Source organism: Stenella coeruleoalba (genome assembly GCF_951394435.1).
Source record: "Stenella coeruleoalba genome assembly, chromosome: 6".
Lineage (NCBI taxonomy): Eukaryota > Metazoa > Chordata > Mammalia > Artiodactyla > Delphinidae > Stenella > Stenella coeruleoalba.
In genome coordinates this window covers 16,798,669-16,820,736 of record NC_137151.1, presented here as the reverse complement: position 1 = coordinate 16,820,736, position 22,068 = coordinate 16,798,669, and the positions used below count along the sequence as shown (strand labels likewise).

The window sequence follows — 22,068 nt, the reverse complement described above, 5'->3', positions numbered from 1 at the left end:
CTGCATGCCTGTGGGAGTTTTTAGGCAGATAGATGGTTGGGATCAGGGGCGAGGTTGGCTCCAGTACCTGGTAGTGGGGTCATGTGCTACCGCTGCTGGGCTGACATGGGGACATAAAATCTTCCCCCTCGACACTGTAGGAATGGGGCTGCCCCAGGAACCTGGCGGGGCGGTGCAAGTCTGGGGAAGTATGGAAAGGGACCCATGGCTAGTTTATATATATATATATACATATATATATATATATATTTTTTTTTTTTTAGTGGTACGTGGGCCTCTCACTGCTGTGGCCTCTCCCGTTGCGGAGCACAGGCTGCGGACGCGCAGGCTCAGTGGCCATGGCTCACGGGCCCAGCCGCTCCGCGGCATGTGGGATCTTCCCGGACCGGGGCACGAACCCGTGTCCCCTGCATCGGCAGGCGGACTCTCAACCACTGCGCCACCAGGGAAGCCCCTATATATTTTTTTTTATTAATTTTTATTGGAGTAGAGTTGCTTTACAATATTGTGTTTCTACTGTGCAGCAAAGTGAATCAGCTATATGTGTATATATATCCCCTCATTTTGGATTTCCTTCCCGTTTAGGTCACCACAGAGCACTGAGCAGAGTTCCCTGTGCTATACGGTAGGTTCTCATGAGGCATCTATTTTATACATGGTATCAATGGTGTATATGCGTCCATCGCACTCTTGCTTGCCTCGCCCGTACCGCCTCTCCCGAGGTGCCCCGTAGTGACCCAGCAATAATAACACAAGATTCATAATAGTGTGGTTTTAGAGGCAAACAACTTCTCCCTTTGGACGGCTGATGTCAGAAATTCCCTTGGAGATGAACAAAGTCGTATGCCTTCTCCCAAGTTTAAAGATAAGGGGGAGCATGTGGGTGTCCTCAGAGAGCTGACCTAGTGGCTTTCACACACACAAAGATCACTGTGGTGTGAGCTCAGAGCTACGGGCTGGGGCTGGGACAATGGGCTCCCTCTGGTGGCCTCAGACAAGCCGCCACCTCTCTCTGTGTCTTATTTTTCCCATCTGCCAAAAGATGAAAGGGTTGGCTTAGAAAATCTCCAAAGCCCTTTTATGGCTAACTTCCAGATATGTGTATTATGATAAGTTGACCATGAAGCACTTTCATATTTTAATGGGGGTGGGGTAAAATGAGGACACAAGGGAACCAGCACCTGAAAGGGACCCAAGTGAAGTAGGGACATAGGCCCTAAGGTCAGGCCTCCTCACTTCAAACTGGTAAATCAAAGCTTTGGCCAGAGGTATGTTAGGTTTTCTGAGCTGGGCGTGTTCTGATCTCCACGAGGAGACGGCTTCCAAAGTTTGATGAGGATGGAGGATCTGCAAAGGTAAGAAGGGGACAAGGAAATAGCTGTTTCACAATCTCATCAAGGGTCTCCTGGTTGCATTAGATTAGGCACTGTAAGAACTACAGGCAGGCACAACTCCTGCCTAGTGGAGTCTCACAAGCTGTGTGACCCTGGGAAAGCTGCTTAACCTCTCTGAACTTCAGATGATTCCCCTCTAAGGTAGGGATAACAATTCCTACCTGGGAGGCTTCGTGAGCTAGGGTTTGCAGAAACGCCAGCTAGAGAGCAGGGTATATACGGCAGGCTGTTCGTGAATGGTCTCACAGAGATGCATCCATGGCTCAGACACTTGACCTGGGATTGTAGCAAGTTCCATAGAGCAGAGAATAATATGAATAAATAACATTTAGCTCTCTGGTGTTTGGAAAGCATTTTGCTTTTAAATATTCCTGCCTGCAGGAGGTTTTCTAAAGGTCAGCTCCATACAGCTTATTAAGGAAGATGATTAAATCAGTTGGCAGTTTGAGAAGAAAAAGCAGATGGATTTCAACAGCATCCTCCCCCCACGATTGACATTTTCTTTTACAAATCAAGGCGAGATTGTGGATTTGCTCTCGTGGTTCTCCGAAGGAGACCGTGGTGGTGCTGGGATGCGGCTCCGGTGCCTTCTGCCTTGTTTACGCCCAGCTGTTATTCTTGTTCCTGTCACTGCCAGTTACTGAAGAATCCATCATGCCCGAGACTCACAAGGGGGCTTCTTTTCTGCTTCCTGAGGAGGAGTGGCAGGGGCAGTGGAGGTGAACAAATTGGATTGATTACCTTCTGAAGACAGGGTTCGAGCTTCTGTCCTAATCATGCTGGCAGGACCGCCAGGCTGTCTGATTCACTCAGACAAAAGCCCTGAGAAAACAGGGAGGGTTAGGAGCCCATATGCTCACCTGGTGGTCTAGCGGCCACTCTGGATTGAGCAGGACTTCAGAAATAAGGAGAACATCTTTACTGCTAATAACTTCCCACAAATGTCATAACCAAGGCTCTGAATGCAAAAGACATGCCAAGATCTAATTCCACGTACTTATGTGTGTGGCTTTCTGATATCGACTGAGCTATTAATTGCTGCGTGTGTTCCTTTTTGTACTCCCCTTCCTGCAGGTAACTGGCTCAGCACGTTATTGATTCGGGAGAGCTACGTGGTGGGGTAGAAGGTAGAAGTGGCCTGTTAGTCCCTCTGTCTCTGGTTTTTCAAAAGCTGAATTGCTCAGGAGAACAAATAGGGTTTGCTGAGGAGGTAGAAAGAAAGGAGAAGTGATTTTAGAGAATTGTTAGAGAAGCAGGAGAGATCAAAAGACTCTCTCCACTGACCCCCACCCCACCCTGCCCTCTACTAGGCTGGGAGATGAGGGAGAGAGATATCGGAAGCACTGAGATAACTTACTCATCAATCCTATTTTGTTCTATGTATTCATGTATTTATCACTCCTGGGTGCCCACTTCTGGGTGTACACTTCCTTCTCTCCTTACTAGGACCAAAGCCTTTGGCTCATCCCATGAGCTCATGTATTGCCTGTTTCCTCTGCTTCTGGAAGACTGGTTTTATGAAATATCTGGAATTTCTCATATCACTAAGAAAAAGTACAGATTTTCCAGAATGACCAGGGGCTTTGTACACATAACACTGAGCGTCATTGGAGAGATTAGAACTGAAGACACTCTTTTAAGATAAGATGTTACTATAAGGCGGAATGCATAACAGAAGTGTACAATGTTTCCTAGGAACTCCAGCATTTCAATTTTATTATACTTTTATTGAATATTCAATAAAAGAATATGACACCCTTTCAAATCGTGTTCTTGTAACCTCCTGCTATGAAGCTAAATGAAGACAGATCCGTGCTATCAGCACAAGTGGCATTCAACCGATTCTAAAACTTATATTTTTCCTGTATTGAGCATATTTTAAATGCACAGCATTAAAATCCTTGGTTCCTAATAGCTCAGTCCTTTCACTTGCATATCACATTGCCTTCAACAGTTCAGCATTTTTGTCTGAGAACATTTTTGGACGCTAGTTGGTGCTATTGTTGGCTAGTAATGGTACTGTTTCCTTCATTCATTCCACAAAAATTTATTGAGTGCCTACTCATTGCCAGGCATTGCGTTAGGCTCTAGAGAGGACTGGGACATACCGTCTTCGTTGTCAATGAGTTTGCAGTCGACCAGGCAAGATGAACTCAGCTGACTCTATCTTAATGATCCTCTAAGCTCTGTAGCAGCGTGAGGCAGAGGGTGATACAATGGGCACCCAATCCTGGCTGCAGGGGGCCGAGGAGAGGCAGGGCAGGGAGGGCTTCCACAAGCAGAGGAGTAAGGGTTACCCAGGGGAAGGGGAAACGGGGAAAGAGGCAGCAGCATGTCCAAGGGTAGGTATCCATCAACTGGACATGCCTATTTGACTCAGGGACAATTTCAGATTTCAAAACACAAACCAGTAACTTCCGGCTGAGTAATATATGTAATAGACAACCCTATCCTGGTACTCGCCTCACCCACATTTATAGTCCAGACTCTATCAGTTAAATAATGCTCCTTTACATGGAGGAGTGAAATTACTTTCCAAAAAATTGCAAATGTATGTGCAAAAATGCAACGTTTAACATTTTTGCATAGTGATGACTTTGTCCCGTCTTCCTGAAAAATTGCAGTACTTGCCCCCAGACCAGAGCCTCCAGGGGAATCCAGCTTTCAGAGTCTGTACCTTCTTCTGCCCCTTCCACTGGGTGCCTTGTCAGGCTGCTGGACCTGGAAGTTATCCTCCCTCTTGCCTCTGGTCCTCCACAAGCCTGAAGTAAGTCTTTGATTTCATGAAAGGAGAGGTCTTTCTTGGACTGTCCAGTTCTCCAAAGCAGGAACATGTCAATGGAGTCTTTTAAAAGCAATAGAGGTGGCAGTAGGACCCAACAAGTTCACTGGACTTGGCCGTTAGGAGGCCATTGATGACCTTGGCTTGAGCAGAGAAGCCAGATTGGGGTGGGTTGAGGAATGAATGAGAGCTGTGCAAATGGAAATCATGAGTGGGGTCTTCTCAGTTAGGACTTGGCTTGACAAAGGCGAGTGGAAAGGGACTAGACGGTGGGTGCAGGGACAAGTTGAGATACAGAGAAAACAGGTCTAGACATTTCCCATGCTACCTATTGCCACTTTTCATGCTCTTAAACCTGAAAGTCACTTAAAAAAGGTACTCGTACGTTTCAATTTTCCCCCAAATAGCCATTGTTTCCTAAACAGAAAAACTTTAACATCCTCTGCCTATCACTGACATCCAGAAAGAAAATGCAGTTCATTTTTTCCCTTTCAAATCATTAAGAACAAATCAATCACTTCGGGAAAATTCTTGTCATTGTCAGTGTGCCGAAACAGGCTGTGGTTCTGCACATGGGCACCGCGTTAATACATGCATTTATTCTCTTTGCTCGCACAGAGACCCTGGGTTGCTTGTTTCCGTAAAGGCTGCCTGTCATCTCTTATGGGACCTTCACGTGTCAGTGATACCGGTTACCTCACGTCACAGCCCATCAGTCGGCTTATCTCCAGAAGAATGTGAAATTGCCTAACAAGCCTGCAAATGTGAAGGGCTCCACGGTGGCTTAATCACACATGATGTTCCCCTGTCTCATCTGTCCCCATACTGAGGCTGCACCTCTCATTTCTTAGACAGATACATTTCCTAGAGCTGTGGCTGGGCTATCCCAGTTGTGTGGGGTTTTAACCCCCATTCCCCAATTCCGGGGTGAATTTCATTCTGGAAGCCCTCCCGTGCCCTTCTCCCCACCTTAGAATCTTTCAGTCATCTCCTTCCCTAAAACTGATCTGGGCAATCTGGCAACATGGCAAAATTATTTTAGCCCAGGCTTTTAACTGTGTTTGGAGTGAGTGATAGCCTTGGAAACTTACTTGGGGGTAATGCACACATCCAAGTATATATGTCCAGCAACGTTTGCCACTTTGGGAGGGTGTGTACTCCCTTGATGTTCGCCCTCTTTGCAGAATTCTCCTGCCAGGGTCTTCTATAATCCACTAGCTGTCAGCAGGGATGGTTGTGATCAAAACTGCCCCCTCCAAAAACGGTGCACATTCTGTGAAGTGAAAGACATCATGGTGGATGCAAAGATGAATAAAGCGATGGTCCAGCCCTCAACAAGGCAGAGGACCATACATTGTATCAAAGGTACATATATTATATAAAGGACTAGGAAGCTGGGGACACAGTGTCATGAAGGAGCCAATAGTATGATTATTTCTTAGTGTGATTATTTCTTAAAAGAAGGAGACAAACATGCCCAGGATAAGTCAGTGCTTTTTTCTGTGGTCCAGAGGTTTTGGGGGCAGCTGCTTCTTTATAGAATTTGTATTAACAACATTTAGAAATTTTCTGTATTCCTGATGCTGTGGCATTTGTGGCCTCGCTGGCTGGGGAAAAATTGCTGTTCCAAGGGGGCTAGTGAGTTCTTAGAGACAGCAAAAGGCTCACCCCCAGGAGCATCCCTTTCATTTGCATACTAACAAATCCAGAACCTTTCCTCTGAACTACCTCCTCTCTCTGGCTCAGACACTCTAGGAGGCAGGATTCCTCCGCCCTAATCAGCCAGAAATGGGTACTAGACAACTAGAGACCACCTCTATACCCAGAGCCCACTGATTATTCAGACGAACCAGTCCTAAACTGGTTCCTGCGGAAAACACAATAAATGCTCTGGGCCATGATTTCCATTCACCCCTTTGGGCTCCTGACCAAACCTGGTGTTTTCCCATGTGACCCTGCATGGAGTAACATGCCCCATCCTCTCCAGAAGTGTAGTACTGAAACAAAATGTCTACACTGAACTCCTTTCAATGGCATTAGCCTCTCTGTGTTGTCACTCAGTCACCTCTATAAATTAACATCCTGCAGGTGCATTTTGAGATAGAAGTGGGCTCTGAGATGGAGGGTAACCCCGTAAGAGGAAAAGATCTTAGGTCTTGGGCCATCTGCTTCTTAGGGCTTATGGGGTGTGGGAGTGAGCCTTTCCCCTTGTCGTTAAATTCTTTACAAAAACATGATTTATAGCAGTGGCATTTACATAATAATTTATCTAATTAACCTCCTGATTTATGTAAAAGAATGTTGTTTTTATTTTTCTGCTCATAAATATTTCTGTGATAAGCATACTTTTAGATAAAGTGTGAACGTTCTTGTTTCTTTCCTTTAAGAAATTTTAAAGGTAAAATGACTGAACCCAAAGAGACATTTTTGCTGAGATGGGATGAGCTGAAAAGAGATGTGTTCCCTGAAAATTTCTGAAGGTGTGTTTGTTTCTGTTTCTTATTTTAAAATAAGACTTAAAATCATGGTTTTCGGGCTTCCTGGTGGCGCAGTGGCTGAGAGTCCGCCTGCCGATGCAGGGGACACAGGTTCTTGCCCCGGTCTGGGAAGATCCCACATGCCGCAGAGCGGCTGGGCCTGTGAGCCATGGCCGCTGAGCCTGCGCGTCCGGAGCCTGTGCTCCGCAACGGGAGAGGCCACAGCAGTGAGAGGCCCACATACCGCAAAAAAAAAAAAAATCATGGTTTTCTAGGTAAGTTAAACAATTTCCATACTTTTCAACCCTCAACTCTCTCTGCCCATATACTGGGCTAATTGCCAGTGGGCAGTTTTAAAACTCACACATGTTTTCATCTTTATAGTTAACTCAATTTATGTAATACATGGCCACTTCCCACATGTTAATAAACACAGACAGTAAAATTGTTAGACAGTGATTTCATCATTGTCTCCACAGTTCTTTTAAGTGCTTCAACATGCCTGTCACTGCTCTTTGCTGTAGCTGAATAAGAGACCATCCCAGACCTCACAGACTGGGCTATTTGGTGCAGGCATTGTTGAGTGAGCAGAGAAAAGATGACAACAGTGGTCAGAACCCTGGACACGTGCAGAATCAAATGAAATGTGACTCTAAGTTGACAGTTGATGTTTTTATAGAAGTGGAGACGTTAGGACTTCTACATCCACGTGACTATGTCCTCGGGAACAAAGGCACCTTAGAGGCTCTGTACCTAGAAGAGTGACACTGCCGTTTCCTTTTGGGGGTGTCCTTGTCGTGTGCAACACCTACGGCCACATTTTCTTGATACTCCTCAGTGGCAGCGAGTCTTTATTCTTTGCGAGTGGATTTGCTTATTGATGAATTTCACTTGTCACACGGACCCCAGTCTGAAGTTGTTCTGGGTCAAAAGGAACCAGGACTTCTTTAAGGCAAAGTCATCACTTTTTTCCTGTAGCTCATAAGCTGGTTCTGAAGACAGGTCTCAAAGACAAGATTTCCAAAATATTTTGGGCAATAGCAGAATCTCCAGCCTGGACCTTTGGACTCCCAAAAGGATACTCAGATATAACATGTTTGGACACACACACGCACATGCACATACAATGATATTGGCCAAGGGGTCAAGGGAATGGACTGGGTGTCTGCTAAGGACCTTTCTAACTCTAGGGGTCTTTGCTTCTATTATCAACTTGATTAGTCAGGGAAAGCCTGGGAAGTGTCAAAGCCATCTTTATACCATCTACCATTCATATTTGCCTCTGTAATCAGAGCAAGAGGACATCTCCCCTGTGATAAGTAGCCCAAATGGAAAAGGCCAGTGGGACTCATTTCTAGATATTAGTCAAAACTGGGTGTGCTTAACAAAAGCAACGAATGTTATTTTCAGTTTCAGATCATTGTCTAAGTGAAATGGCTAAAATTAACTTCCTTAAGTATCACGGGAACCCAAGCATCCTCCAGAGGAAGAGGCTGTGAGGGGAATGGTGTGCACTCCACATCTGAGACCCCTGGTCTTGGCTTGACCAAAGCTCTTAGGGAGGCCCTGTGAAAATTTGCTGACTAGTCAGACCAGCAGCTGCTCATTGTACTGTTGTCTAAAAGAGTCGGTTTCATCCTTAAGGCACTGCTGGGGAGTCAGTCCCAGTCTTGCCTATCTCTTGGGGGTTATCACAAGTGTTAAAGAGGTAGTGCAGATAAAAAAAAACCTTTAAAAATGTTTTACATTTATATTCCCATTACTAGGCTATGAGTTATCTAATAATATCAAAGACATTATATAGTCTGGGAAGTGGATTACTAGAATGTTACAAGTCCATCTTAGAATCAAGAAAATGTGCTAATAACTTATGGAAGTCACACCAAAGGTGGTTTAAGAGATGGATGTTAGTGGCTTGGTGGCAGGTGTTATAGAGAAAACTCTGCTCAGAGACTTGAAACCCATCGCCCATGCCTTCCCTTTCTCCTGACTGCTCATTCCCATACTGGCTCTGGATTTAAGGTTGAAGCTTGGGGATAGGGCGAGGGGCACGTTCCCCCCAGGAGTCTCCAGCTGTGCTCCTGGGGCCCCTGGGCCGGTACTGTGACCTCTCTGTTTGTACACCTCCATGGTTTACTCTAGGACAGATTGAATTGGAAGAAATGTATGGTTCAGGGAAGAGCATAATGAAAGTGGGAACTCCTTATTCATAACGCGAATACACATTGAGCCCTTATTATAAAGCAGAGCGCTAAAAGCTGGTACTGCAGAGGGGAGCATTAAGTGGGCAAGAAAATCAATGTAGAGAGAAATGAAGCTGCATTTCTCCAAAACATCCTTCAGATGTTACAGAAAAAGCCGAAGGAAATTTTTGGCCAACCCAATAGAATGAAGGGAGGGAGGACACAGTTTGGGCAATGGAAGTGGATATGAGATATTCTCTCAAAACTATCCATCCCCTCCCACTGCTACCCTCTACTGTAAGCTACCATTATCTACTGCCTGGGCTATTAGCCTCTTAGCTGAACCACTAACAGACACTCTGGTCCCCTCCTAATCTGTTCTTCTACTTGCACCCATCTCTAAAAACTCAAGGCTGTTCATGACACTTCTCTGCCTATTACCCTTCATGGCTTCCCACTGCTCCTAAGATGAAGACTAAACCCTTAAGTGGACCAGCAAAGCCTGCATGGTCTGGTTCCTACTCTCTCTTCACCTCATCGTGCGTCACGCTGTTTCTCCAAGCTTCTGTTTTAGCCACATACTGGTTCTCTTTTTGTCCTGTATGGTCATCACGTTCCTTGCAGGGACAGGGGCTTTCAGCTGAGGTTCCTTCTGCCTGGTGCACTCTATACAGGGTGAATTTCCACATTTCCAGAGTGGATGATCACTTAATGCCAGAGTCCTTCCTTGATCTCTTTGTTTAGGTCAAACCCCCAATAGTGGGTGTGTCCTACATCACCTTTGTAGCAGTTTTACATGCTGGACTGTGGTGTTTGGTTATGATTCTTTCCCCTGCTGATATACTAGTTCTCTGAAGGGAGGGACCTCATCCGGTTTGGGTTACGGAGGTGTTCCCAGCACCTGATACACAGTAGGGGCTCATTAATATATGTTGAATCGATCAATAAAAGCAAATAGTGAGAAATAATGAAATCCCACTCTAAGACTGGACCAAAGAAATCTTCTCAAAGGTGTTGTCCTGACAGGAACGTTGAGTAAGTTTATAAGGTAACTCACCTGTCTGCCTTTTCTCCTCCAGATGAACAGAAATTCTATTTTCTAACTTTGAATCTCTCTACTGCATTCAAAGTCATTTCTAACATGCAGCTTCTTAAATTTCTCATATGAAAACAGCTTGAAATTCTAGGTGGAAAAGAGTCTTTTTCTATGAAAGCAAATAATTTAGATGTTATTCAGTTTGATCTGCAAATCAAGAAAATACCCAGAGTCAATTAGGCTTACTCAGGGGCTAGTAGGTGGTCCTGTGTCTCTGAAGCCATTTCTTTTTCTTTTGCTTTACAGATGTGACTGTAGAAGCCAATATGATAATACAGAATGAAAGTCATGTACTGCCAGCGGATTTAGCTGTTTTCTCGCCAAATGTTATGTTTGTTAAGACTGAGCTATCATCAAAACAAAACAAAGGAGTCGTTCAAGAAGTGAGTTCGAAATGCAATCTGGTATTACATTTCTGATAACAAGAATAAATCAGTTCCAATGAGTCTCAGTAAACAGGTTTTGACGTCCTTTGTAATTTTTAAATGACGTCCTTAACTTATTACTTATGTGTGATTTATTTGAAGGGATTACTACTCATATATTAAAGACTCCAAGTCTGAGGATCTTTAATCATCTCCCATATCATCAGTCATCAGGACAGAATGTTGAGGGAGAGCATATACTGCCTTCTAATAAACCTTCCCAAGGCCTAGAGAAGCTGCAGAGACAGCAGGTTTCAGATTTTATATGGCATTTGCTCAGTTCAGTGAGCATCTGCTGGGTACCATTTTGTAGCAAGCACTATGCCAGCCAAAGAGGGAGGAGAGCAAGAATGGTAGTCAGTGACTTGAAGTAGCTTCTTCTTAATGTTTATTCTATGGCTGGGCAGCAGGCTTGAGAAGCACTGCCTTATAGTAACAAGTATTACAGTCCCTATTGATAAGACCCTTCACTGCTTAAGGAAGGGCATTGAAACTACAGGCTTAATTAGGGCAAAAAAAAATACAAATCCGAGTCGTAAAAGCGGTTCCCTCCGAAAATCCACATTGTGGTAATTAATGGCAATCTGTCCCATGTATTTTAAAAGGCGAGAGGTGGGGCTTGCCTGGTGGCACAGTGGTTGGGAGTCCGCCTGCCGATGCAGGGGACGCGGGTTCGTGCCCCAGTCCGGGAAGACCCCACATGCCGCGGAGCGGCTGGGCCCGTGAGCCATGGCCGCTGAGCCTGCGCGTCCGGAGCCTGTGCTCCGCAACGGGAGAGGCCACAACAGTGAGAGGCCCGCGTACCGCAAAAAAAAAAAAAAAAAAAAGGGCGAGAGGTGGAGAAAAGGTGAATGGTTCTTCTCTGAAGACATAGGTTGTCTCTGAAAGTTAAAGGAGATTTTGTCTGTTTCTTGAAATGTCTTCTAATTTTTTGCCTATGAGCTACTTTTTATAATAGGATACTTGTTCATGAAACTGTTTCTTGATCTTTGCTTGAAAATCCCCTTTTATACCAGCAAAAATCTGCCGCAGCTGGGATCCCACGTACTCCTATTTTAAACACCTTGTTACAAGAGATGCAGTGTGGAAGGCATTTCTTGATTCTGTACTGCCAATTCAATATTCACTTTATCTTAGGATATTTGCTGTTATCAATTGGAATGGCTCTGTCAGCTAAAGACAGTATAAGTTTTATCCTTGGACTGCCTCTTCTCTGGGTTGTGATATTCAACAAATGAATATTATAGCACAGCAATGAAGAAGGTGAGTCAGGGCTTCCCTGGTGGCTCAGTGGTTAAGCATCCCCCTGCCAATGCAGGGGACACGGGTTTGAGCCCTGGACCGGGAAGATCCCACATGCTGCAGAGCAACTAAGCCCGTGCACCGCGACTACTGAGCCTGCGCTCGAGAGCCCACGAGCCACAACTAGAGAAAGCCTGCGCGCAGCAATGAAGACCCAACACAGCCAAAAATAAATAAAATAAAAAAAAGAAGGTGAGTCAAAGGCAAGCAAAGCATTATGGTGTCTACCTGCAGAAGGAACCTCCACCTTCCTCTGGGCTGCAAGAGCCAGAATGAGCCTATTATCCATTTCTGAGTGCAGAGCCAGGCCTCAAATGTATCTCCGTTTTATTTACTCTTCTTAAACCTGAAATAAATTTTGGTTTTTAAGCTATAGCAACAACAACGACAACAAATGGTTATTCCATGGACCGCAGCTTCATAATAGTTTCACACTTCAGTCTCACCGCTGTCGCACCTTTGATGGTACAAAGTCAGCTGCCGGACACTGATGGCCTAATTCATAAGAAAGCACCCAGCACAGTCTCTGGCACCTGGTATTAATAACAGTTGATCATAACTGTTGAGAACTGGAATTCAATGGCAGCTTCCTCTACCAGTTTCTCCAAGATTTGTTTTAGGAAGTTTTCCACCTAGGAAATCATACTAACGTCCTTTTCTCTTATAACTAAATATCTCTAGAAATGGAAGCTTGCAGGTTCATATCTTTTTCAAGCCTCAACTCTGCTTCCAAAGAATTATGATTTGCTCTGTTGAAGGAAATCTTAAACATACAAAACTAATTGCAGACCGGATTTTGCAGTAGTCACTAAAGTCCAAAGTTTTAAATTATTTTCATGAATTACAGTGGAATGAAGGAAGGGAAATGATGTGAGGGCAGGATGGTTATTTTTGTGACTTCTTATAAGAAAAGTGTTTTATTCTTCACAATTACTCATCCTTTAGAAGCAGGGCTAATCCTTTATCTGAGAAAGGCAACCAATCATGGTGTCTGGAAGGGCACAGAGAGGTCTCTTTTCCACTCCAGTAAGAAAAATAGTTCTCTGACTGGTCTGCCACCATGTCTGAAATTCCAACTATGATGCCTTAGTCTAAAGACAAGACTCTATTATAAAAATGCAAATACATTCTCCAGGAAAGGTAATATTTTATATCCATACAGATAATAAATTTAAAAAAAACTAACTGGTCCATTAGCTTGTCCCAGAGGAAATGGGTGCTAGAGAGGGTTCCAGTCCCTACAATATATTCAATCACAGATGGATCACCACTTGTTAGTGACATTACAGAAGTGACTCTTAACATTGATCAGGTCATTGTGATTGCATGAACACCAGTCTGTGTGCTCCCTGAGGCCGGGAGCCCCATCTCCCTCTTGGAGTCCCCAGCATGTAGCCTGTGGCCTGCTGGCACGTAGTAGGCTGTATAGCCCCCTAGCCCCCTTTTTTTAAAGACTGTTTTTTTTAAAAAAGAGCAGTTTTAGGTTGACAATAAAATTGCAAAGAAGAAGGTACAGAGATTTCCCATATACTCCCAGCCTCCACGTATCCACAGCCACCTCTCTTTATCAACATCGCTCAATAGAATGGTACATTTCTTTTCTTTCCCTTTCTTTTTTACCAAGGATGAACCTACTTTGACACATCAAATTACCCATAAATCCATAAGTTTATCTTAGGGTTGACTCGATGTTTTACATTCTAAAGGTTTGGACAAATGTGTAATGATGTGTATCCATCATTATATCATGCAGAGTGTTTTCACTGCCATCAGAATCCCCTGTGCTCTGCCTATTCATCCTCCACCTGCCAACAACCACTGATTTTTTTTGTTATCTCTATAGTTTTGCCTTTTCTAGAATGTCTTATAATTGGAATCAGACAGTATGCAGCCTTTTCAGATGGTCTTCTTTGCTTAGCAATACGTGTTTAGCTCTTCTGTGTCTTTTCATGGTTTCATTGCTCATTTCTTTTTAGTGCTGAATAATATTCCATTGTCTGGATGTACCACTCTAGTGCTTTTTCCTCAAGTTAAAATAGAACTAGTAGATTCACTTGGCCTGTGTTATTTTTTTTTCTTTTTAAATTAATTCATTGCTTCCAGTCAAACTGGTCTGTATGCATGTAGATGCAGTCTCCTATCTGCCACGCCACATTTCTATGCATCAGATAAGTTAGAAAAGTTGATGTCACAGAATTAGACACAGTTAGGAAAAACTTGACAATGCTGTTATATTATTTGTCACATACTTTAAGGTAGTGTGGTATAAACAGTGTGCTGGATATGGGGTTGGTTGACATCCAAAAAAATCTTATCAGGAACCCACTCTCCACAGGTGGGCCCTTCAAATACTTCAAAAGTTATTTCTCACCTGCGTTGGGGGGATGGGTTCATTTGCCTGGGAAATGCTAGGAGGAATTTTTCATTGGGAAGTGATTAGTGTTCCAGGAATGTGATGGCTTAGAAAGTATAATAATCTAGCAAACCCAGTAGTACATCAGTTGTCAAAGAGCCCTGAAGTGAAAGATTGCCCAAGTGAAGCCAGTCTTTACTCATTGCTAGCTGGAGGCTGTCTGAAAGGGAAACTGCCCTGCTTTCCAGCAGTTAGCAGAGTTTTACAGCCTTGGGAAGGGTTACAGCCTCCCAAGTTAGGAGAAAAAGAAACAAGAAAACAGTATGTGTTGTGTGGAACTAGGCAAACGTTCATTTCTCAGCTCTCAGAAGTGGATGGTCTAAAGATAAGAAAATTTGGGAAATTACGCTTTGTGGGTTCACGTTTAGGGAGGAAACTGGGCATTTAAGGAAGCCCAGGAGAGCACATTTTTCAGTTCGGGGTTGCAAGGCTGAGATCTTGCGCCTCTTGGTGGTTCAGTGGTACTGTTGTGGAGATTGCATATATGTGTCTTAACCCTTCACACATCCGTGCAACTGTGTTCTAGGTCTGGATTTGTCTTGGTCTTGTGCCTTTCTCCCTTGCTGGCATTGTCACCTGATAAGACAAGAAGACTAGTAGATCCTACTTTCAGAGCACTGTTGAGTTACCTGGGAGCTCCAGTTTTCATCCTAGTGACAGATTGCTCTACGAGAGAAGCAGGGACAACCCCAGGCTTAAGGAAGCAGTTAGTGGCATTGATTTTGTGTTTACTTACTTTGTTTATATGAGAAGCAGAATTATATTTGAAACTTTTTTTTTCTATAGCACCACAACTGGTGGCAATATATCTGCAGCTGCAGGCATATTCCTAATCACCGAGCTTCCTTGTAGTTAAAAGAAAATCTACGTATGGATTTAAGTCCATTCAGAACCAGTATGGACAGGGAAAAGAAACTAAGGGATATTGGGCTTAACTGGGGCTGACACAGTGCTTGGACTATTGGAGTCTTCATAATAATCCTATGAGATAAGAAGTATAACCCAATTTTGTAGGTGAGAAAATTCAGACTAAGAGGTTAAGTAATTTTCCCAGGGTCAGTAGCAGAGTTAAAATCTGAAACAAGCTCTGTTTAACATTCTCTTATTCCAAAGCCTAAGCATTTGCAGAAGCAGCACCTTCCTTCTCAGTATATGGAAGAAGGGATGTTTGTGATTCCATCTTGTAGAATGAAAGTATACCGAAGAGAAGGCATTTTAATTTAGTGTTCATTCTTACTTTTAAAATATTTGTTCTCCATCTAAATGAAAAATACGTTCTGCTCAATGCCATGAAAAATAAAGTTCAGTTAATTTTATGTTTGTTAGATTGTTGAGATTTCCAGATGTGGTTAAAAATAAAATGTGTTATTTTGCTATTTATGGTTTGAAATGTAAGCCCTTTGAGGAAACTGAATTGTTTGGGGGTTTACAAAGCTCTTGATTCTTTCTCGCTCATTTTCACTGGGTTTGAAATTGAAATTATCCAGAGCAGCAATAGCCTTGAAGTATATTCTGTATTCCATCAAGAAACCCAACATGTCCTTTCAAAACTTAATTGAGCAGCACAAAGCTAATTAGCTGTCCGAAGACACGGCATTTAATTCACAATCCAGCATTAATTTGTTCAACACAATGAGCTTATCTTCCATATAAATGCCTTGCCCTATGGCTTCTCAAGCAGCTGCAATATACAAGAATGACTGATAACTCTTTTGTTTAAATGTGATGTTGGCTTTTATTCTCTCTTCCTTCATTTGGCCAAAAGAAGGATGAATGGCATGCCGATTGTAATGGGAGAGTTTTTTGTGTGTGGCAACTTTGAAGGAAATAGATGGCTAGAAGATCATAGCATATAGTCATCGGAGAATTACCAAGTCGTTAGGGAATGCAGCCATTATCGAATCCTAGTCCTGCATTTCATAGACTCCCAGGAAATGGATGCACAAATGAGTTCTGAGTGTTGTCCAAGGTCACGTAATAGGGTGTGACATGTACATATTACATAGTTTTTCTCCCCTCAGGAATAAGGCATTGCTTTACTGTAAAGTAAGGGCCTAGTTTGCTGTTTATCAGTTGGTGACTAAACAGATGAGCATATTGAGAAACTAAGGAGAATGGTCCAGCAATGTTCCTACCAGCATAGTAATGTCTATCAAATGCTGTTGTTTCGAACGCACCCATCCTTCAAGCCTCAGTTCAAGCCTTCCCTAGTCTCTGACCCGTCACAGATCTTACCTCCCTAATGTTTTAACCACTCACTTTGGATCTTACTTCCTAATTCCTTTAATAACTCATTGTATGTGTGTGTGTGTGTGTGTGCATACATGCGTACAGAGTTTAGAAATTTCGATTTTATAATGCACATCATTATAACAAGCTCATAGGAATAAGTTTTTGCAAAAATGCTATGTATAGCTAAGCCGTTTAGTGAACTTAGCATCTCATATCCAACAATTAGTAGAGGTAAAGTTCAGGGTTGACCCACAGGTGATTTGTGCTTGTGAACCAGTAGGGGCACACTCGGCAGAGAAGGGAACACAAGCCCGCTATGGTCCTGCCTATACAGCATTTTCACCCAGGTGGAACATGTGCTTCTTATTGAAGTACTAAGATAATTGAAGTCAACAATTATTTGCTGGTGGCCTAATTCAGCGGAAATTTCCAAGTCCTTATTTTACTTGTCACAAGCTGTGATTCTGTCAATAAGACTCCTATAGCTATGTCATTGAGTCCGTGTACTTCTTAGAATTCAACACGCCTCTGGGCACATAGGTTCCGAAAGACCTTGTAGAATTGAGCAGGGAGCTGATGAAATATATCAACATTCTATCAGTGTGGTCTGTTCAAAGTTCAGTGAGTAACCAAAATGCTTGTTTGCACCATGCCAGATAACTGAATTGAATATCTAGTAGAATTGAGAGCTTTGTTTTGCTTTCTGAAGGCACTGTTTAAAAATCCATTGGTGAATGTAAAATAGATAGCTAGTGGGAAGCAGCTGCATAGCACAGGGAGATCAGCTCGGTGCTCTGTGACCACCTAGAGGGGTGGGATAGGGAGGGTGGGAGGGAGGGAGATGCAAGAGGGAAGAGATATGGGGATATATGTATACGTATAGCTGATTCACTTTGTTGTACAGAAGAAACTAACACACCATTGTAAAGCAATTATACTCCAATAAAGATGTTAAATTAAAAAAATTAAAAATCCATTGGTGATGACATTGATATTTTAATACCTCGTATCTGTTGGATTAGGTGACCTCATGCTGGAGGAACCTCCTGAATCCTAGAGGTGTTTAAATGCAAAAAGGTTGCCTATTAGCTCTCTATCTCCACTGTAGGTCAGCTGGGTGCTCCGTTGCACAAGTCATGTAGTCTCCCCCAAAACGAGGGGCCCAGAAATGCTAGGAGGCCCTGGGCCCAGGAGGCAGAGAGCTGGGTGTATTTGATTAGCAGCAGTAATGATTACTGCACTGGCACAGACTGACTATGGACTAGTCTCTCATGGACTAGTAAGGCCCTCTGTACCCCAGTCTCCTTGCCTTTGAAAGAGAAGGAACAGTATCACAACTTTGCAGGCTTAGCTTTGACACCACTAGCATCAGGAGAAGGCAGGGGAGCTGGCAAGTCAGAGTCAGTTAAGGCCCAAACTAGGGCACTGGATCTCTTGGTAGGGTTAGTATCCAAGAAAAGTATACTGTCATAGGATAAGCAGGCAAACTGAGGCCTGATTTTGGCCTCAAGTCCATTAGGATGGAGAGCAGAGTAGACAAAATATTACCACCCAAAGCTGATGCTTTTATATTCTCTTACAAAAGTCATAGTCAATACATCTAGTTATTTTTCTTTACATTAAAAAAATACAGGTTGAGTGTTTTTTTTTTTTTTTTTTTCGGTACGTGGGCCTCTCACTGTTGCGGCCTCTCCCGTTGTGGAGCACAGGCTCCGGACGCGCAGGCCCAGCGGCCAAGGCTCACCGGCCCAGCCGCTCCGCGGCACGTGGGATCCTCCCGGACCGGGGCACGAACCCTTGTTCCCTGCATCGGCAGGCAGACTCCCAACCACTCACTGCGCCACCAGGGAAGCCCTGAGGGTGTTTTTTAAAGGTAGATTTAAAATAGTTACTGCTATTCACAGAGATTATATTAATATTCCCAGAGTGGGGAAAATAGATTTTGAATTTAGATATTTTTGAACCCCCAAATGTGTACACCGATGAGAAATGCTAAAAGGTTGCTATGGATGTTGCTGCTTGGTTTTTCTTCATACGTCATACATTTCATGTCCCAGGACACCTCTTGAGGATAAAAACCATAGTGCATCACTTACCCTAACCAGATGTGTCACGGCCAAATTGATTATTAGGGCCATGGTGATTGAATAGTTCTGCGATGTCAAAAGCTGTTTTTCTTTGTGTTTGGTTGAGCCTATAATGCTAATTGCAAGTGATTTTTGGCAATTATCAAGATTATTTGATTTGGGTAGGTCATTCCTTTCATCTTGCTAAACCAAGTCCTTTTCACCCCTTAATCTCACGTTTGTCCTGATAATTGCCTCCAAATTGGATTATCCAGGTATTCCTTAGTATACATTCTAATATATACCCATAAACATAAAATGTACTATATTGATTTGAACACACGGGTCTGTTGCTTTGCCAGTTCTTCCATCATATTTATAAATGTTTTGAATTCTTCCTCCAATGAGATGCTCAACTTTTCGAGCTTTAGTTGATCCATATGCCTTTGGGAATCTAAAACGTTCCTCAGTCACCACGGAACCACAAATCATGTTGTTAAGTGTATTTCTAGTTGCAAAACCTCAGATACTCCAACAGAAAAGTAATTTACTGCAAGGGTATTGGATAACTCATAGGAATAATAGAAAAGCTGGGGAAAAGGGGTGGGAAAGGGCAGGAATTGAAGTAGATTTGGGGATCCATGTAGCAGAAACAAGTCAATGGTCTTTGCAGGGCCCCACTGCTGGAATGAGTGAGATTCAAACTTTTTTTTTTTTTTCAAACATTGTTTTTTATTCTATCAAGATTGAAAGTCCCGGGAGAGCATGTCTGATTTTCCAGGCTCAGGTCAGCTGCTCACACTTAGTTTGGGGCAAGAGAGGCACATTGATTTACAGCTCCACCAGGACTGCACACAATGAGGGAGAGGTGAGGCCCCTCCCCCTGCCCAAAGAAATTTGGAGAAAAGGAAGGGAACAAAAACCATAAGAGCCTATTACCGGGAGTGAGTGCTTTGAGGATAAATGATTTAATTTGACTGCATGATTGAAGTAACAGGATTGAAGCGCCTTCCTTTGCTATGCAGACTGCACTGGGGAAAATTAGTGGGCTCTGGCCCAAACCTGGTATTTAGCCAGATTTGATTTTGCAATTAGTGAAATCTTCTATCGGTTTGTGATTTGACTTTGCTGCCACATTTCTGATAAATTTATATTAGTGACGGTAATATCTAGAAAGCTAAAAATTCCTCGGTTATAAATGAACACTTTTCATTAATATTTAGAGATTAAACTCATTGCTTATGAGCAGATGGAAACAAATGATAACTTGGCCTTTACTGTACAAAATTAAACAATTTATCAACATTTAGGCAAACTGGAGGCGAGTTTTAAGTGCTAGAATTTGTTGATTAACATTGTTTTCTTTGGCTAATTGACTTTTAGACAACAGAGGTCCATTTAAATGACTGTTTTCTGAAGGATGTGGCTGCATCAGGGTCTCCATTGTTTCCTGGAAACCGCAGCTGTGTTGGTCCCGAGATTAATGGGCAGAGAGAACATTTTCCAGCAAAGGCCCTGGTGGCTGATTTCGGGAGGTCCATGTTGTGACAGAGAACTTTAGATTTAAGGCTGATTGTCATAAGCTCTTGGATCTGCGTATGGGCTGCTGCTTCCCATACACACAATATGGTAGCATTGTTATATTCTGTATGATTTTTGATTGTGCCAATCATCCTTTCTCTATAGTCTGATTTTTTTTTTTTTTTTTTTTTTGCATGTTTATTTGATCAACAGAAATCGATTTCCATTGTCGGGAAAGATCCTTTGCAGGAAACAGGGCCAGCTTCATGGGCCGGCCACCTGTGCAATCACATGAGGCCCTGGGCTCAGAAGGGTGTCACACTCGGATGTTCTTTATGTTTTTTAACTCTTTGTTAAAAACTTCTGACTCTGTCCACCCATTCTCCTCCCGAGTTCTTTGATCATCTTTACCATCATTACCCTGAACACTTTCTCACGTAGACTGCCTGTCTCCACTTCACTTAGTTCTTCTTCTGGGGTTTTATCTTGTTCCTTTGTCTGGAACGTATTCCTCTGCCGCTTCATTTTGTCAAAGGTGGTTTGTATTTTTATGTATGTGGTAGGTTAGTTACGTTTCTCGACCTTGGAGAAGTGGCCCTCTGTAGGAGACGTCCTATGCGTCCCAGCAGTACACTCCTCTCTGGTCACCTAAGCTAAATGGTCTAGGGGTTCCCCGTGAGAGGGCTGCATGCATCCCTCTGTTGTGGTGAGCTGACTCTGTGTGTGGTCTGGTAGGCTCGGTTGGCCCCTAGCCTGGTGGGTTGCCTGGTGGGTTGTCTTGGGCGGATGCTGCCGGCTGCTGTTTAGTGAGACCTGGTCAAGAGTTGGCTGGTTGCAGAATCCTAGGGGACCCCAGGGTTAACGCTGGCTCACCGGTGGGCAGAGTCAGGGTCCCAAAGACTCTGGGGCTGTGGCCCACCCACTGGGAGGTGAAGCCAGATCCTGAGGCTGGTGCCAGACTACTGGCAGGCAGAGCTGGTTCCTGGAGCCAGACTGCAGGGTCAGGGATCCCAGAGCTCTTTCAGATCATTGTTGGTGGGGGCAGGGGGAGGGCCGGCTCCTGACACAGTCAGGTATGGCGGTCGGCACTGGCCTGCTAGTGGGCAGGGCTGTGGCCCAGCTGGTCGCAGGGCAGGGTCTGGCCAGCATTGCGGGATTAGCAACATAGTTTCCTTGCTCCTGGCGTCGGCCTTCTGTTAAGAGGTCTAGAGGCGGGTCGAGAGCCGTGCGCAGACTTCCTGGTGGGAAGGGTGGGTGCCGCCTATTGGTGGGTGGAGCTAGGTCCTGGCCCTCTGGTAGGCTGGCTGTGTCTAGGGGCGTGCCTAGGGGGCGTGTCCTGGGGGGCTCCGGGCTCTTTAGGCTTTAGGCAGCCTATCTGCTGATGGGTGCTGCTGTTTCCCCACCCAGTTGGTTGTTCGGCCTGAGGCATCCAGGGCCAGCACCTGCGCCTGGAGGCTGTTGGGTGGGGTCAGGTTTGGGTGCTAAAGGGCCAAGATATCAGCCACCAGGAGTGTTGGCGCGGCTGAATATTCCCTAATATGGCTGCCGCCGGCGTCTGTCTTCTCCCTCGCCCCACCCTGAGGTGAGGCCCAGCTGCAGCCGCACCGTCCAAGACCAGCAGGTAGGTCTGGCCCAGGCTCCTATCAAATTACTGTTGGTTCCCTGGGTCCCGGGTCCTGTGAGGTTTATGTGTGTGCCTTTTTTTTTTTTTTTTATAAATTTATTTATTTAGGATGCGTTGGCTCTTCGTTGCGGTACGCGGGCTTTCTGTGGTGGCGGTGCGCGGGCTTCTCATTGCAGTGGCTTCTCTTGTTGCAGAGCACGGGCTCTAGGCGCGCGGCCTTCAGTAGTTGTGGCTCGCGGGCTCGAGAGCGCAGGCTTAGTAGTCGTGGCGCACGGCCTTAGTTGCTCCGCGGCATCTTCCCGGACGAACCCGTGTCCCCTGCATTGGCAGGCGGATTCTAAAGCACCGCGCCACCAGGGAAGCCCTTGTGTGTGCCTTTAAGAGTGAAGCCGAAGCCTCTATTCCCGCGTCCTGTCAGGCTCCGGCAGCTAGGCCGCTCCGGCAGTTAGGCCGCGCCGGCCTTCAAAGCCGCATGCTCTGGGGGCTCCTCCTCCAGTGCCGGACCCCTGGGCTGGGGAGCCTGACGTGGGGCTCAGAGCTCTCACCCCTGTGG

The 22,068-nt window shown here is 44.5% G+C and overlaps 1 protein-coding gene across 10 annotated transcripts in view; it reads left to right on the top strand.

The window, feature by feature from the left end:
* DPP10 (dipeptidyl peptidase like 10) overlaps window positions 1-22,068 on the top strand; it is a 1,578,941-nt gene that overhangs the window by 5,710 nt on the left and 1,551,163 nt on the right. For 3 of the 10 annotated variants that reach the window (XM_079923993.1, XM_079923998.1, XM_079923996.1), the window contains 5 exons: window positions 586-625; window positions 4,795-5,541; window positions 6,564-6,656; window positions 10,179-10,315; window positions 19,116-19,238. The gene's annotated coding sequence lies outside the window, so the exon portion shown is untranslated. Of the gene's footprint in view, window positions 1-585; window positions 626-1,714; window positions 2,114-4,018; window positions 4,162-4,794; window positions 5,542-6,563; window positions 6,657-10,178; window positions 10,316-18,969; window positions 19,239-21,123; window positions 21,513-22,068 lie in introns of those variants that run through there. The other 7 variants (XM_079923988.1, XM_079923985.1, XM_079923999.1 and 4 more) reach the window with 5 other exon arrangements.